Below are 13,577 nucleotides of genomic sequence, written 5' to 3'. Positions count from 1 at the left end.
CAATACAAGATCTAAAATAGCCTGTTCCCTGGTTGATTCCATGATGTATTGTTCCAGGAAACTGTCTCAAATGCATTCCATGAACATTCCATTATTTCGCAACATGAACAACAGTTATACTACACATCACTTCATTGGTTAAAATTGACAAAATATATTACTCAATTTTCAAATCAAGTTATCCCCCATATACTAAATAACCTGTCCTGCTTTCATTTGGGCTTTGGTCTGGGAATGACTGTTTGGAGTTTTGCATTTTCTAAACCTTTATTTCTCTGATTAGGGAACTTCATTACATTACAAACTTTCAGCAAATTCCCAGTTCTGCTGGGGTAGCAGCTGATATGCCTTTTTTTGCTGGGCTTATCATATGAATGTGGTGGGGGGGGGGGGGCAATGTTTGGGAAAGATAGGTTCCACAAGCAAGGCCCTGCAGAAGGTGAGAGCACAGACTGGGACCCGACGTATTTGGGTCCCAGCTTATTTCCCAGGCCTTCTGCTACACTCCCACTGGAGTTATGGCAGGAGTGCACTGGAAGGCCCGCACATTTTCTGAGCCTCAGTTTATAAGAAGCACGCACTTTGCTATCAGAGGTGGCTTTTGAGCTGAATGAGCACTGATGTGCCTCAATAAATCCGAGACTCGATGTTAGCGAAACAAAACAAGGCTTTTATTGACTTAGAAGGTAACACACAGAGGAGAATGTATCTTCCATCCAGAGGTCTGCCGTACTGGATGTGCTGCAGGCTGGGCCAGCTTACATAGGAGCCAGGTATGGGCGGAGCCCTACACACAGTACAATACAATGGAAATGAAACTGAAACCAACCACAGTCACAGGCAGAGAAATACTGATGAGTGATGAATGGAATATTTCATCACAAGCACATTGGGAAGTTGCTCCAATTATATAGCATATGCTCCTGTACCTTAAGCCTCTCTTTAAGATTCAGCTAGAACAATGAATTACAATGCTGTTCTGAGGTTGGAGTTGTGGCACATTTTGGAGCAGAGTAGAGGGAGTTTTATTGCACATTAAGCTCATGCTATTCTGGATCTAATTAAAATAAATATAAAGATTGTATGAGACCTTTATCTGCTTGAATCAGAAATTAGTAATGCCAACGGGAACCAAGTAGTAACTGGTAACTCAGCTCAACGTGAACAGGAAATTGCTTAAACAAGTAAAAGAAGCTTTAGGGCATTATGATGTGAGACTCATAAGGGGGGCAGGGGGAGGATTTTCAATATCCTAAAGGGATAAGTGAGGTTACAACTCTATAAAGTAATAAATGATAATATAGGGCAGATGCTATATTAAGATTTAACTTTGGCAGTTCACTTGAAATAAGAACTGAATTGGAAGTGGCTGAACACTTGTTGGATTCCAGTGACCATTGTTAGACTGGATATTTATGGCTAAAAATAATGCAGATTTTGGAAAATCAAGAGCTTTGTGGGTAAATGGCATGGCACTGAGCCATATAGACTGTTTGATCTTTGGTTTATACAATGTTAGGTGATCTTAGTGGGAACACTTTAATTGCCCTCAGTGTCCCTAAGCTAGGGCAAAAGAAAGGATCTGCTAGGGTTACTGTTCCCCTTTTTTGAATTTCCACTGATGAAGGTTATGTTAACCTTGATAGTCAGCGTTGGCAGATTATGTGATCATGGATGGCATCAGTGCCTGGTGTAGTACTGAGGCATACAGACCAGGAAGGTACCAGATTTGATGCCAGGTATGTGCTTGATTTGATTTCTTGGATGAGTGCTAAAATTGGCCTAGTGCCCATGGATTGGAGGAAGGGTGGATAAATGAACCACTCCCAATTGCTAAGCGGCGACGACTCTTGAAAGTGCATGTACGTGGTTATCAAGTGAACACAGGATCTGCCTCAACTGTGATACTCCCACAGTCAAATAGTCTGCTGACACTCACTGACATGGCTTACAGATGAAGAATGGCCACTTGAAAGAGAATTCAGAGGGTTGGTGTATCTCAGTTTCAGTTATTGTTTTCAGAACAGGAAGGAAGAAACTTGGACAAGAAAAAGGAATGAGCTGGACAGGTGCTTTGAAAAACTGCACTTCTCCAGCTCTCCACTCCCAATACAGAAATTGGATGTTCCAGTATACCTAAAGATGGGGACAATAGGGGCGATTTTAAACCGTTGGTTGCCCATTTCTTAGCTGCCCTATTGCTGTGTAAGGCCCTTCTGATGCAATTTTCAGGGCAGGAGCCTACTTAAATATGCAAATCGGGGTCCTATACCAGTTGTCGGACCCTGATTACAAGTTTTAGGTACAAATGGATGGAGCTTGCACATCACATGCTCCACCCATTTGTACCGAGCATTGAGCAGCCTAACCTTTCCCACATTACAACAGTGACTCCACTTCAAGTAGTGCTTCATTGGCTGTAAAGCGCTTTGAGATGTCCAGTGGTCATGAAAGGCACTATATAAATGCAAGTCTTTCTTTCTTTCTAACCAGCAGGGCTTAAAGGGACCGCTGGAGGTGCTCAAAAAATGACCAAAGAAATATTTAAGCTTTATTTTTGTGGGCCAGGAGGAGCAGGAGTGATCCTCCAGCCTGCTGCTGGCTCCCCCCAGGGATCACTTACCTCCAGGCCCAACCTACCAGCCAGTCAGCTCAATGTGAGAGCCAGCCCATTTCCTGCCCTATACAACTGGCACCCATTTGGCATCAACATCCCACCGGTAGTATTTAAATGAGGCCCAAACCGTTTTTCTGACGCCAGCTTTGGGCGGGTGGCGTGGGTGCACCACCAACTTTGCATTTGTTTCAGGTAGAGGTCGAAGATTCCCTCCCTTCCAAATCAAAATCACAGCATGGGCGAGAGCCTGTTATATTAAAAAAATGTTGAATAGTCCTTTACTATTCGCAATATTTAATGTGCCAAGACTAAAGGTGGGTTTGATGGAGACGCTTAACATGGCACTGATTCTAGTTTTTCAGAAACCTGAGTCGGAGTCGGAGAGAATGAAAGCGACTGCTCCATCTCAATCATCGATATAGCTGCAAAATCCTGAAAAAGTGAAATTGGCTGTACCAGAATTGATGTACCAATACCAGGAAGAGTCTTGTGTCCCATCAACAAATCTGAGAAGCTGCAATTGTCTAAAATGTGTGAGACCATTCCAATGTCCAAGCATCATCTTCTGGCAAGTTACTCTGATCTTCTCTTCAAATGGCCTTCAAAGACAATAAAATATTGTCCTCATAATTCTAACAGATATAGCTTAATTTTGACACCCATTGTAGAAAGGTAGAAAATGTTTTTTCTATGAACCAAAAAGCCAATATCACTATTAAAATGAACATTTTACATAGAATTAATTGCCTTCTATTAATTATCCTCCTTCTTACATCTATTAAGCACATTAGCAAAATACATTTTCCTCCTCATTGTGAAAAACAGCCTAAAGACCTCACTAAAACATAAAGGAAATAAAGCCAACATGAACCCAAACAAGGGTGGGGAGAGGGTGGACTGAAGAGACAAGCTCAAGTAGCTACAATCTAAAAGGGCATTAACAATCCAAGTATGACTATCCACAATGCTTTATAGTGAATTATTTCTAGATGTAGAGAATTATTTTTTATTGCCTCAAATATCATAGATAGGGCACTGTGTAGGATATAGGAGCACAGAACTGTTCACTTGGACATGATTCCATTACAGAATATAAGGACCGATAGTGTGGTCCAGATGCACAGGCACTGGGAACACTGATCTTCGGACATTGTAAGATCATGTTAATGGGCTGACTGCATTATGGCACAAGGCCAGATCAGGGCAGGGGCCTAGATCACTTCTCCTCGAGCTGACCTCATGCCATAATGTGAGCTCACATTACTAGTATACTCTTGCAGTGCTCTTAGCACAGAGCTCACCATGGTGTGCTGGGTGTACAGCCGGGTCAGGGGACAAGATATTGGCACAACAAAATGGCTGTTACATGTCCTTACAGCTGTGCTGGGGAGAAATGATTGGAACAAGTTACCAAAGTCAAACTGCTTTTTTCAATAAACCAGCATTGGAGGTGTTGTTATGGGAGGTCCCGGAAAGAAAAGTTATTCCTTTTGGAGCTGCAGGTCACCGCGCAGTCAAGGGACGTGCTGGAGCAGAGGTGGCTATCTCATCTATGCACTGAACCTGGGAGCAGGTGAGCAAAAACTTTGTAGGTCACAGGGAATTTGCCACAGTAGTGTTGCCTTAACAACACACAACTGTAAGCTTGGTGCAACATTACAAAGTGTGAATTCATCTGCTCATGCACTTTCCAAATGCACAGGCATACCCAGGTTTAAAAAGATACTTTTGTATTGCTGCCTTGATAATGCATTTGCTGTGTTCCATTAAATACTAACATTAAGCTAACAGTGAAACCAAGCTTTACAAGGTAAGTGTGGTATTGTGCAGTTGTTGCCTGTGGGGTGAGAGACTGAATGAGGGAGAAGTAGATAAAGAGTGAAATGTAAAGGATGTTACTAAGTTAAATGTGATAAGCAGCAAACACCAAGCACAAGATACCTACAAGCTGCATATTTGCAGACACATTTAAGGTGGCCGTTGGCCTTGGTGCTTGGGTGATATCTCTCTCACATTGTCTATTGCAACACATTTTCCTTTTCTATTTACAGGCCACACGTAACTGGTGCCAACAGATGTAGATGGGAGTGGTCACCTAAACTGCTACCCTTGACTCCTTACAAGGAGAGAGCCACGGAGATTATGGGCATAGAGTGAATCAAGGGAGTGGAGGAGGGTGACTTCAGCAGTTTCCCCCAAGATCAAGGCAAATATTATCCTTTGCTTTTCATTCTTCATCTCCTTACTCCCTCATTTACTTCCTCACACAGACATGGGATGCAGCATAACACTACAATGTCTTGCCTTCTGAAGCTTTTTTTCAAGGGATATTTTACTGCTTGAATGTTGTTCCTTCTAGGTGCCTGTTATAAATTTGGGTCTTACCTTAGATTTTTTTCTTGGTGGTACGGCAGGTCTAGTTATTCTGGGCACAGATTCACTCCTTTGATTGACTCAATGCCCAGAATCTCAGGGCTCTCTTCTCCTTAGAAGTCAAGTGTTTCAGATAAGGTGAGTGTTCTGAGCGTCTTACATTTAGCGGTATGCCTGTAGTGCCCAATGTCTAATTATATGATAACATAACCCGGGGGTGTAAAAATGGGACCCCCCCCCCCCCACGTGGTATGAATTGGACATTTTTGTCATTTGTATTAGCTTCCATGTGCATACCTCCACTTTTTTTTGAAAGTAGACCAAGGAAACATTTGGTAAGACAAAGGAAGAAACGAATCATAGAGCTGTTTTATTTTTCAAACAGCAAGAGAAAATATATTGCTCCTGTAATGATTGGGCGTACTTATTCAATTAGTGCAACTTCTTTGCATAATAATACCAAATAATGAACATGCTATGCCATGTTCCCTTTAAGCTGTGCTGAAGGACCTGCGCAGCTGGTGAGCCGGCTTTTAAATAGAAAAACAGCGCATGCACGGAATTTTGAATGACCCGCGCAGCCTGTTAAAGGGGCCGCGAGGGCCCCAAAATATTAGAGGGAACATTGATGCTATGCAACCCCATGCCAATGTGTCATCATCCTGATTTAAACAAAATAGCTTCTAACACCTAGCATTCTAAACTTTGAGTCTGATGGATGCCTTCCCTAGCAGCTTCTGTTTAAAAAAACTGACTAATCATTTGTTTTTCTTTCTATTTTATCTCTCTATGTTCACAACCAGAGGAGATAGCCAATGCCAGTCACCCCTCATGAGTGTCTAGGACTAGGGACTTCCCAAAACAGTGGATGTGAGGTATTTATCAGTTACCAAGACAAGCTAACAACTTGTTTATTGTCATATATGTCTTTGGGGAAATAACTTAGTATTTTAACCACCTTTTGTCTTTAAAACTTGTTTGAATACACTCTGCTTTAAAACAATTAGATGCAATTGTTTTCCAAATACTTTCTCTGTAAAAATGGTCTGATTAATATCAAAATGTGACTGTGCTCAAGAAATGAATATTTACATCCAGTATCTAGTCTCAACCAGTAGCATTGGGACAGGGGCCCGAATGACCATATGTGCCACCGATAATGCTGTGCAGTTTGGGAAATCCAGGCAGATAGTAAAAGTGTTGCTTTGTGTTTTCCATGGGGAAATAGATGAATTGATTGACCCAGCAAACAATCCATCTGAGACCTGCATGATACAATATGGCACTGAAGGTTGGGAGATTTGGAAGCTATCTCCAGCTGTTTCTGGGATGACTGCAACGTCATAAAATGTCAAGGCAGTGGAACCGCGATAGCCACTGGCAGAGCTGTCCATGTCCAACAAATGGTTTCTAGGTCTGGCTGCAGGAGTGTGTCCAGTTCTGTGATGGCATCCTTGAGGAATCATAGCCTCCACATACGGCTCACTTTGGACATGACCAGGTATGATTATCTGGCTCACAAACACAAGTGATGGCATAATGGTAGATCCGAGCTGACCCCAAGAAGCCACACGCCTGTCTGCCATACCTCGTCTGAACTTTCAACTCCACAATCTGCAAATATAAAGGGATGCCAAGAGGAGTACCTGAGCCTCTGTATAAGTAACACACAATTAAATATTATAAAGAAACAGCAAAAAACTGCAGGTGCTGGAAATCTGAAACAAAAACAGAAAATGCTGGAAACACTCAGCAGGTCAGGCAGTATCCCCAGAGAGAACATGGGGGGAAAATTCGGTTGCTTAGCGCCTTCTGTTAGCGAACGGGGCGCTAGGAAGTTAGCGCCCAAGCACGGCGATTTTAGTGCAGCTCGCGAAATTGACCAGACATTTTGCAGCGGCACTAAATACTACCGCCACGATCTCCTGTGCCCGCATATCGTGACGTCAGTCGAGGGTGCAATGCCCCGGTAGTGCCCCGGACCGGATATTGAGTCGCGCCCCCTGTCTTTCCGCCTGCCGCTAGCAATGACAGGTAGAGGGGAACGTTTTGCAGTCGGGAAGGGGCTGGGGGAGCGCTATTTAAAGGCGGACGCTTCCTGCATTTTCTTGTCGGCAAAATTTTTGGTACTCAGGTTGAGAGGGAGAGAGGCATCTGGAAAGATTTAACACTGTCCTAAGGAGTTTTGGCCCTCAGCACCACTTTTGAGGTTCCTAAGCGCCGAGCTCTTTCCCTGGGCCTATCCATTAGTGCATCTAACACAATTGCTTTAGAGGTCGCTCCAGGCCGAGATTCAAGGCTGCAATGAGCAGGGTGCGGCTGGCCAGAAAACATAGAAGATAGGAGCAGGAGTAGGCCATTCGGCCCCTCGAGCCCGCTCCGCCATTCAATGAGATCATGGCTGATCATCCAAACTCAGTACCCTGTCCCTGCTTTCTCCCCATATCCCTTCATCCCTTTAGCCTTAAGAAATATATCTAACTCCTTCTTGAATATATTTAATGAATTGGCCTCAACTGCCTTCTGTGGTAGAGAATTCCACAGGTTCACCACTCTCTGGGTGAAGAAATTCCTCCTCATCTCTGTCCTAAATGCTTACCCCTTATCCTTAGACTGTGACCCCTGATTCTGGACTCCCCCGCCATCGGTCTGTCTAGTCCTGTTAGAATTTTATAAGTTTCAATGAGATCCCCTCTCATTCTTCTAAACTCCAGCGAGTAAAAGCCCAATCGACCCAATCTCTCCTCATACGTCATTCCTGCCATCCCAGGTATCAGTCTGGTGAATCTTCGCTGCACTCCCTCCATGGCAAGAACATCCTTCCTCAGATAAGGCGACCAAAGCTGCACACAATACTCAAAGTGTGGTCTCACCAAGGCCCTGTACAACTGCAGCAAGACATCCTTGTTCCTGTACTCGAACCCTCTCGCTACGAAGGCCAACATACCATTTGCCTTCTTAACTGCCTGCTGCACCTGCATGCTTACCTTCAGCGACTGGTGCACAAGGACACCCAGTTCTCGTTGCACTTCCCCTTCTCCCCTTTAAGAACTGGCCCCTCCCCTTTAAGAACTGGAAGGCGCCAGTCTGTCTGGCTTACATGGTAACTGACATCACCTGAGCTTCGGTAGCGTTCAGAGGTAGCGTTTCACTCCCCGACGTTAGCGCCTCAAGAGAGGTGTGTAGTGCCTGATTTAGTGCTCCAATCACCTCTAGGGGCGATAGAGGCGAATTTTGCAGTCGGAGGCAATAATTAGCGTTAGGCGCTAAACTTTGCGCCCGGCCGATAATAGCGCCCCAAAATGGGCGATACCGAATTTCTCCTATGTTTCAGATATAGAGAGTACTCTGTTCTGTGGAGCAAACCCAATGAGGAGGATTCCCTGTTAGTGGTCACCTTAGAACATTCTTACCACACATTATTGCTCCAAGTGACTTTTCAAGAATGAGAACTGAAAAGTAATTGTAGGGGGAAGCTCTTTATGGAGATCTATCAATAATATTACCCATAAAGTTACGTATCCCTTAAATAAAACACTGGTAAAAAAACTGTTCTATATTGAAAGAGGAACAGCAATGGATCATCCTATTCTGCAAGATGCATTTCCCCATCATTGTTTATCAATTGGTGACCCAAGTGTTACTGCATTTTTAAACCAACAAAGTTAATTGAAGTAAAAATTGTTTTTACTCATAGTTTCAAAGATATTGAACTGCAAAAGCACCTTTTTTGAAAAGCATGTTTTAGCATGGTGCAACCAGAGGAAAAAACCTGAGGATTGGGAGCAGTTTAGGATTCAGCAAAGGAGGACAAAGGGATTAATTAAGAGGGGGAAAATAGATTATGAAAGTAAGCTTGCAGGGAACATAAAAACTGACTGTAAAAGCTTTTATAGATATGTGAAGAGAAAAAGATTGGTGAAGTCAAGTGTAGGTCCCTTACAGTCAGAATCAGGGGAATTTATAGTGGGGAACAAAGAAATGGCAGTCCAATTAAATACATATTTTGGTTCTGTCTTCACAAAGGAGGACACAAATAACCTCCCAGAGATGTCGGGGAACATAGGGTCTGATGAGAGTGAGTAAGTGCAAGAAATCAGTATTTGTAGGGAAATGGTGTTGGGAAAGTTGACGGGATTGAAGGCCGATAAATCTCCAGGGCCTGATAATCTACATCCTAGGGTACTTAAGGAAGTGGCCCTAGAAATAGTCGATGCATTGCTGATCATCTTCCAGAACTCAACAGACTCTGGAACAGTACCCATGGATTGGAGGGTAGCTAATGTTACCCCACTATTCAAAAAAGGTGGTAGAGAAAAAGCAGGGAATTATAGACCGGTAAGCCTGATATCGGTAATGGGGAAAATGCTAGAGTCCATTATAAAAGATGTACTAGCAGAGCACTTGGAAAGCAGTGACAGGATCGGACAAAGTCAACATGGATTTACAAAAGGTAAATCGTGCTTGACTAATCTACTGGAATTTTTTGAGGATGTAACTGGTAAAATAGATAAGGGAGAACCAGTGGATGTGGTGTATTTGGACTTTCAGAAGGCTTTCGATAAGGTCCCGCATAAGAGATTAGCGTGCAAAATTAAGGCACGTGGGATTGGGGGCAAGGTATTGACTTGAATAGAGAACTGGTTGGCAGATAGAAAGCAAAGAGTTGGAATAAATGGGTCATTTTCCAAGTGGCAGGCAGTGACTAGTGGGGTACCGCAAGGATCGGTCCTAGGACCCCAGCTGTTCACAATATATATTAATGATCTGGACGAGGGAATTGGATGTAATATCTCCAAATTTGCAGACGACACAAAGCTGGGTGGGAGGGTATGCTGTGAGGAGGATGTCGTGAAACTCCAGTACGATTTGGACAGGTTGGGTGATTGGGCAGAAACATGGCAAATGCACTATGATGTGGATAAATGTGAGGTTATCCACTTTGGTGGCAAAAACAGGAAGGCAGATTATTATTTGAATGGCAATAAATTGGGAGAAGGGGAAGTGCAAAGAGACCTGGGTGTTCTTGTGCACCAGTCACTGAAGGTAAGCATGCAGGTGCAGCAGGCGGTTAAGAAGGCAAATGGTATGTTGGCCTTCGTAGCAAGAGGGTTCGAGTACAGGAACAAGGATGTCTTGCTGCAGTTGTACAGGGCCTTGGTGAGACCGCACCTTGAGTATTGTGTGCAGTTTTGGTTGCCTTATCTGAGGAAGGATGTTCTTGCCATGGAAGGAGTGCAGCGAAGATTCACCAGGCTGATACCTGGGATGGCAGGAATGACATATGAGGAGAGATTGTGTCGATTGGGCTTATACTCACTGGAGTTTAGAAGATTGAGAGGGTATCTCATCGAAACCTATAAAATTCTGTCAGGCCTGGACAGACTAGATGCAGGAAGGATGTTCCCGATGGCCGGGGAGTCCAGAACCAGGGGTCATAGTCTAAGGATAAGGGGTAAGCCATTTAGGACAGAGATGAGGAGGAATTTCTTCACCCAGAGAGGTGAATCTGTGGAATTCTCTACCACAGAAGGCAGTTGAGGCCAATTCATTAAATATATTCAAGAAAGAGTTGGATATATTTCTTGAGGCTAAAGGGATCAAGGGATATGGGGAAAAGGCAGGGACAGGGTACTGAATTTGGATGATCAGCCATGATCTCATTGAATGGCGGCGCAGGCTCAAGGGGCCGAATGGCCTACTCTTCCTCCTATCTTCTATGTTTCTATGTTAAATCTATTATGTCATTAGATGTTTATTACTTTTAAATTTTAAAAAAAGTTCAAAAATTCATAGTTATTTTATAAACTCTCAAGCGCCTGAGATTAGACACACATGGCTGACAATTATTTATGGCACTAATCTAATCATTGAAGTGTTGGGGAGGGAGAGGAATACGCCTTTGTCAATTTGACTCACAGCAAGTACATAATTTTCTATTAAACAATATTTACTGCACTAAAGTCTGTACACTCCTTAAGGCTCACTAATGTAGGGACAAACTAAATTATTTTCTTTCTCTTGGTTAAAGGAACCCAACTAACTACAACTCACCTCAATCAAAATGTAAGTACGTCAAAATTATCCTCCACATAGATTAAGGATCAGCAAATCAACGGTGCAAAGCATAGGGGTCTCCTGTATCTTGAAGAAAACAAGAAGTTATAAGTGAAAAAGGCCACACAGCTCATCTCATCCACTTGGAAATTATTTTATTAGCATTATCCATCATCTCTTCCAGTTCTACACCTCAAGAAACTAAAATCTAACAGCTATTCTCATCATCTAGGTATCTAGTTGGCAGCCAGTTACCAGTGGAGTGCCACAAGGTTCAGTGTTGTTGCCACTGGTGTTCATCGTTTTTATAAATGATTTAGAGGAAGGAATTGCCTGCAAAATGTCCAAATTTGCAGATGATACCAAATTGGGAGCAGTGGCAAATGATGAATATTACTACGCACAAATTCAAAAGGATGTTGACAAGCTTGATCAGTGGGTGAAGAAATGGCAGATACAATTTAATTCAGAGAAATGTACGTTCATGAGATTTGGCAGGGGGAAGGTTGATGTGGATTATCTTCTATATGAGCTCTTGTGGCTTTGTTGGACAGGTTATTAAAACTCTATTTGGCCCTGGAGTACTGTGTGCAGTTTTGGTCTCCCTACTTCAAAAAGGATATTCAGTTATTGGAGGAGTACAGAGAAAGGCTACACAGTTTATCCCAGAACTTAAGGGACTGACGTATGAGATAAGATTGACTACTCTGGGTCTTTTCACTCTGAGGGAATATGATAGAAGTGTTTAAAATTATGAAAACCTTGGACAAATTGAAACCAAGAAAACATTTCTGCCATGTACATTTAAGCACAGGGTGTCATATTTACAAATTAAAGACAACAAAGGGAAATAGGAAATGCAGGAGGAACTTTTTTACTGAAAGGGTGGTAAGTATGTAGAACAGAAGGCATAGGTGGTGGAACAAGAAACCTTAATGGGTTTTAAGAAGGAACTAGATTGCTTTTTGTCAAAAAATGAGTTTCTTTCTGAATTATTAGAAACTAGCTGGAGTGCCCGGCGGTGCCGAGGGTTTTTTGAGGGCATGTTATTGTTGGAAGAGAGAGAGAGAGAGACTGGGGGGAGTAGAGAGAGATGGGGGGGGGAAGAGAGAGAGAGAGAGAGAGAGAGAGAGAGAGAGAGAGAGAGAGAGAGACTGGGGGGAGAGAGAGAGAGACTGGGGGGAGAGAGAGAGAGACTGGGGGGGAGAGAGAGAGAGACTGGGGGGGAGAGAGAGAGAGACTGGGGGGGAGAGAGAGAGAGACTGGGGGGGAGAGAGAGAGAGACTGGGGGGGAGAGGGAGAGAGAGAGGGAGACGGAGAGAGAGAGGGAAGGAGAGAAAGGGGAAAGGGGTGGGGGGGAAGGGGTAGGGGGGAGAAGGGGTGGGGGGGTGGGGGGGAGAAGGGGTGGGGGGGAAGGGAAAGGGGAAGAGGGGGAAGGGAAGGGGGGAGGGGGAAGGCGAGGGGGAGAAGGGATGGGGGAGCCAGCAGACCCTCTCCACTCTGCCAGTGTTGAGAGTTGTGCTGCCGGTGGCAGTTGGAGAAGGCTAGGCCCCGGGGCCTCGGGCACCCGCACTGACATGGCCCAGCCGAGCCCAGCACCCCGGGCAGCCCGAGCTCCGCAGCTGCCATTCGGCCGCAGGCCACGAAGCACCCGAGCCCAGTGCCGGCGATGGCTCCGCGGAGCTCCGTACCGCCCCGCCAGCCTTTACAAAGATGGCGGCGGCAGCTACGCTCGGCTCAGGCCCGCCCCGCCAGCCTTTACAAAGCGATGGCAGCGATCGCGGGCCGCTTGTTAAGCAGGACGGGAGGTGCCTAGCTCGGGCGTGGCTGGGGAAGAGAGGCCGAGGCTTCGAGGCCTGCAGGCGGGGGTAACCCTAGAAGGTTGCGGCGCCCGGCGGAGGTAGCGAGTCAAGACGGAAACAAAGGGTGAAAGGTAGGAAAATTAATGAGGTTAGAGAAAATATTTACAAATTAATTAACTTTTTTTTAAAACAATTTAATTGTGTTTTAAAAGCAACTTTTTTTTTGCTGGAAATCTAGATTTGAAAATAAACACGCAGAAAGTGGGAAAAATAAATGAATCGTTAGGAATCAAGATGGCGGCCACTCACCTCAGCTCAGAAGGATTAGGTCCGCCCACACACGCAATGAAATGCCCCCCGTGATGCACCGATTGGTCATACCATCAGGTTAATCCCCCGTACAATTGGTCAACCATCACGTCAATCAACGCTAATGAGCGGAATGTTGCCGTTTTTTGAAACTTTTTTGTATACTGTCTCAACAATTTTTGTCTGACCAAAAAGTAAATACACCTATTAGACTCCCCTAATGATAAGCTTTCTTTTGATATAACATGTGTGTAGGTACGCTCTATAACTTTTGAATGTATAGTCGGACAGACGGAAAGACAGACGGACCGTTTTATATATATATATATATATATAGAAGATACTAGCTGGAGTGCCCAGTGGTGCCGAGGGTTTTTTGAGGGCATGTTGTTGTTGGAAGAGAGAGAGAGAGAGAGACT

The 13,577-nt window shown here is 44.2% G+C and overlaps 1 long non-coding RNA gene across 1 annotated transcript; it reads left to right on the top strand.

Moving 5' to 3' along the window:
• Positions 1 to 3,750: 3,750 nt before the first annotated feature.
• Positions 3,751 to 13,375, top strand: LOC147117541 (uncharacterized). Its single transcript, XR_015078469.1, has 3 exons — positions 3,751 to 5,865; positions 11,022 to 11,056; positions 13,088 to 13,375. It is a non-coding gene; the product is annotated as an uncharacterized LOC147117541 (long non-coding RNA).
• The last annotated feature ends 202 nt before the right edge of the window (positions 13,376 to 13,577 follow it).

Source organism: Somniosus microcephalus, chromosome 5 (assembly GCF_052327205.1).
Source record: "Somniosus microcephalus isolate GS21.2 chromosome 5, FLI_Smic_1.0, whole genome shotgun sequence".
NCBI lineage: Eukaryota > Metazoa > Chordata > Chondrichthyes > Squaliformes > Somniosidae > Somniosus > Somniosus microcephalus.
Note: the sequence above shows the minus strand (reverse complement) of the source record. Positions and strands in the feature narration are given on the sequence as shown.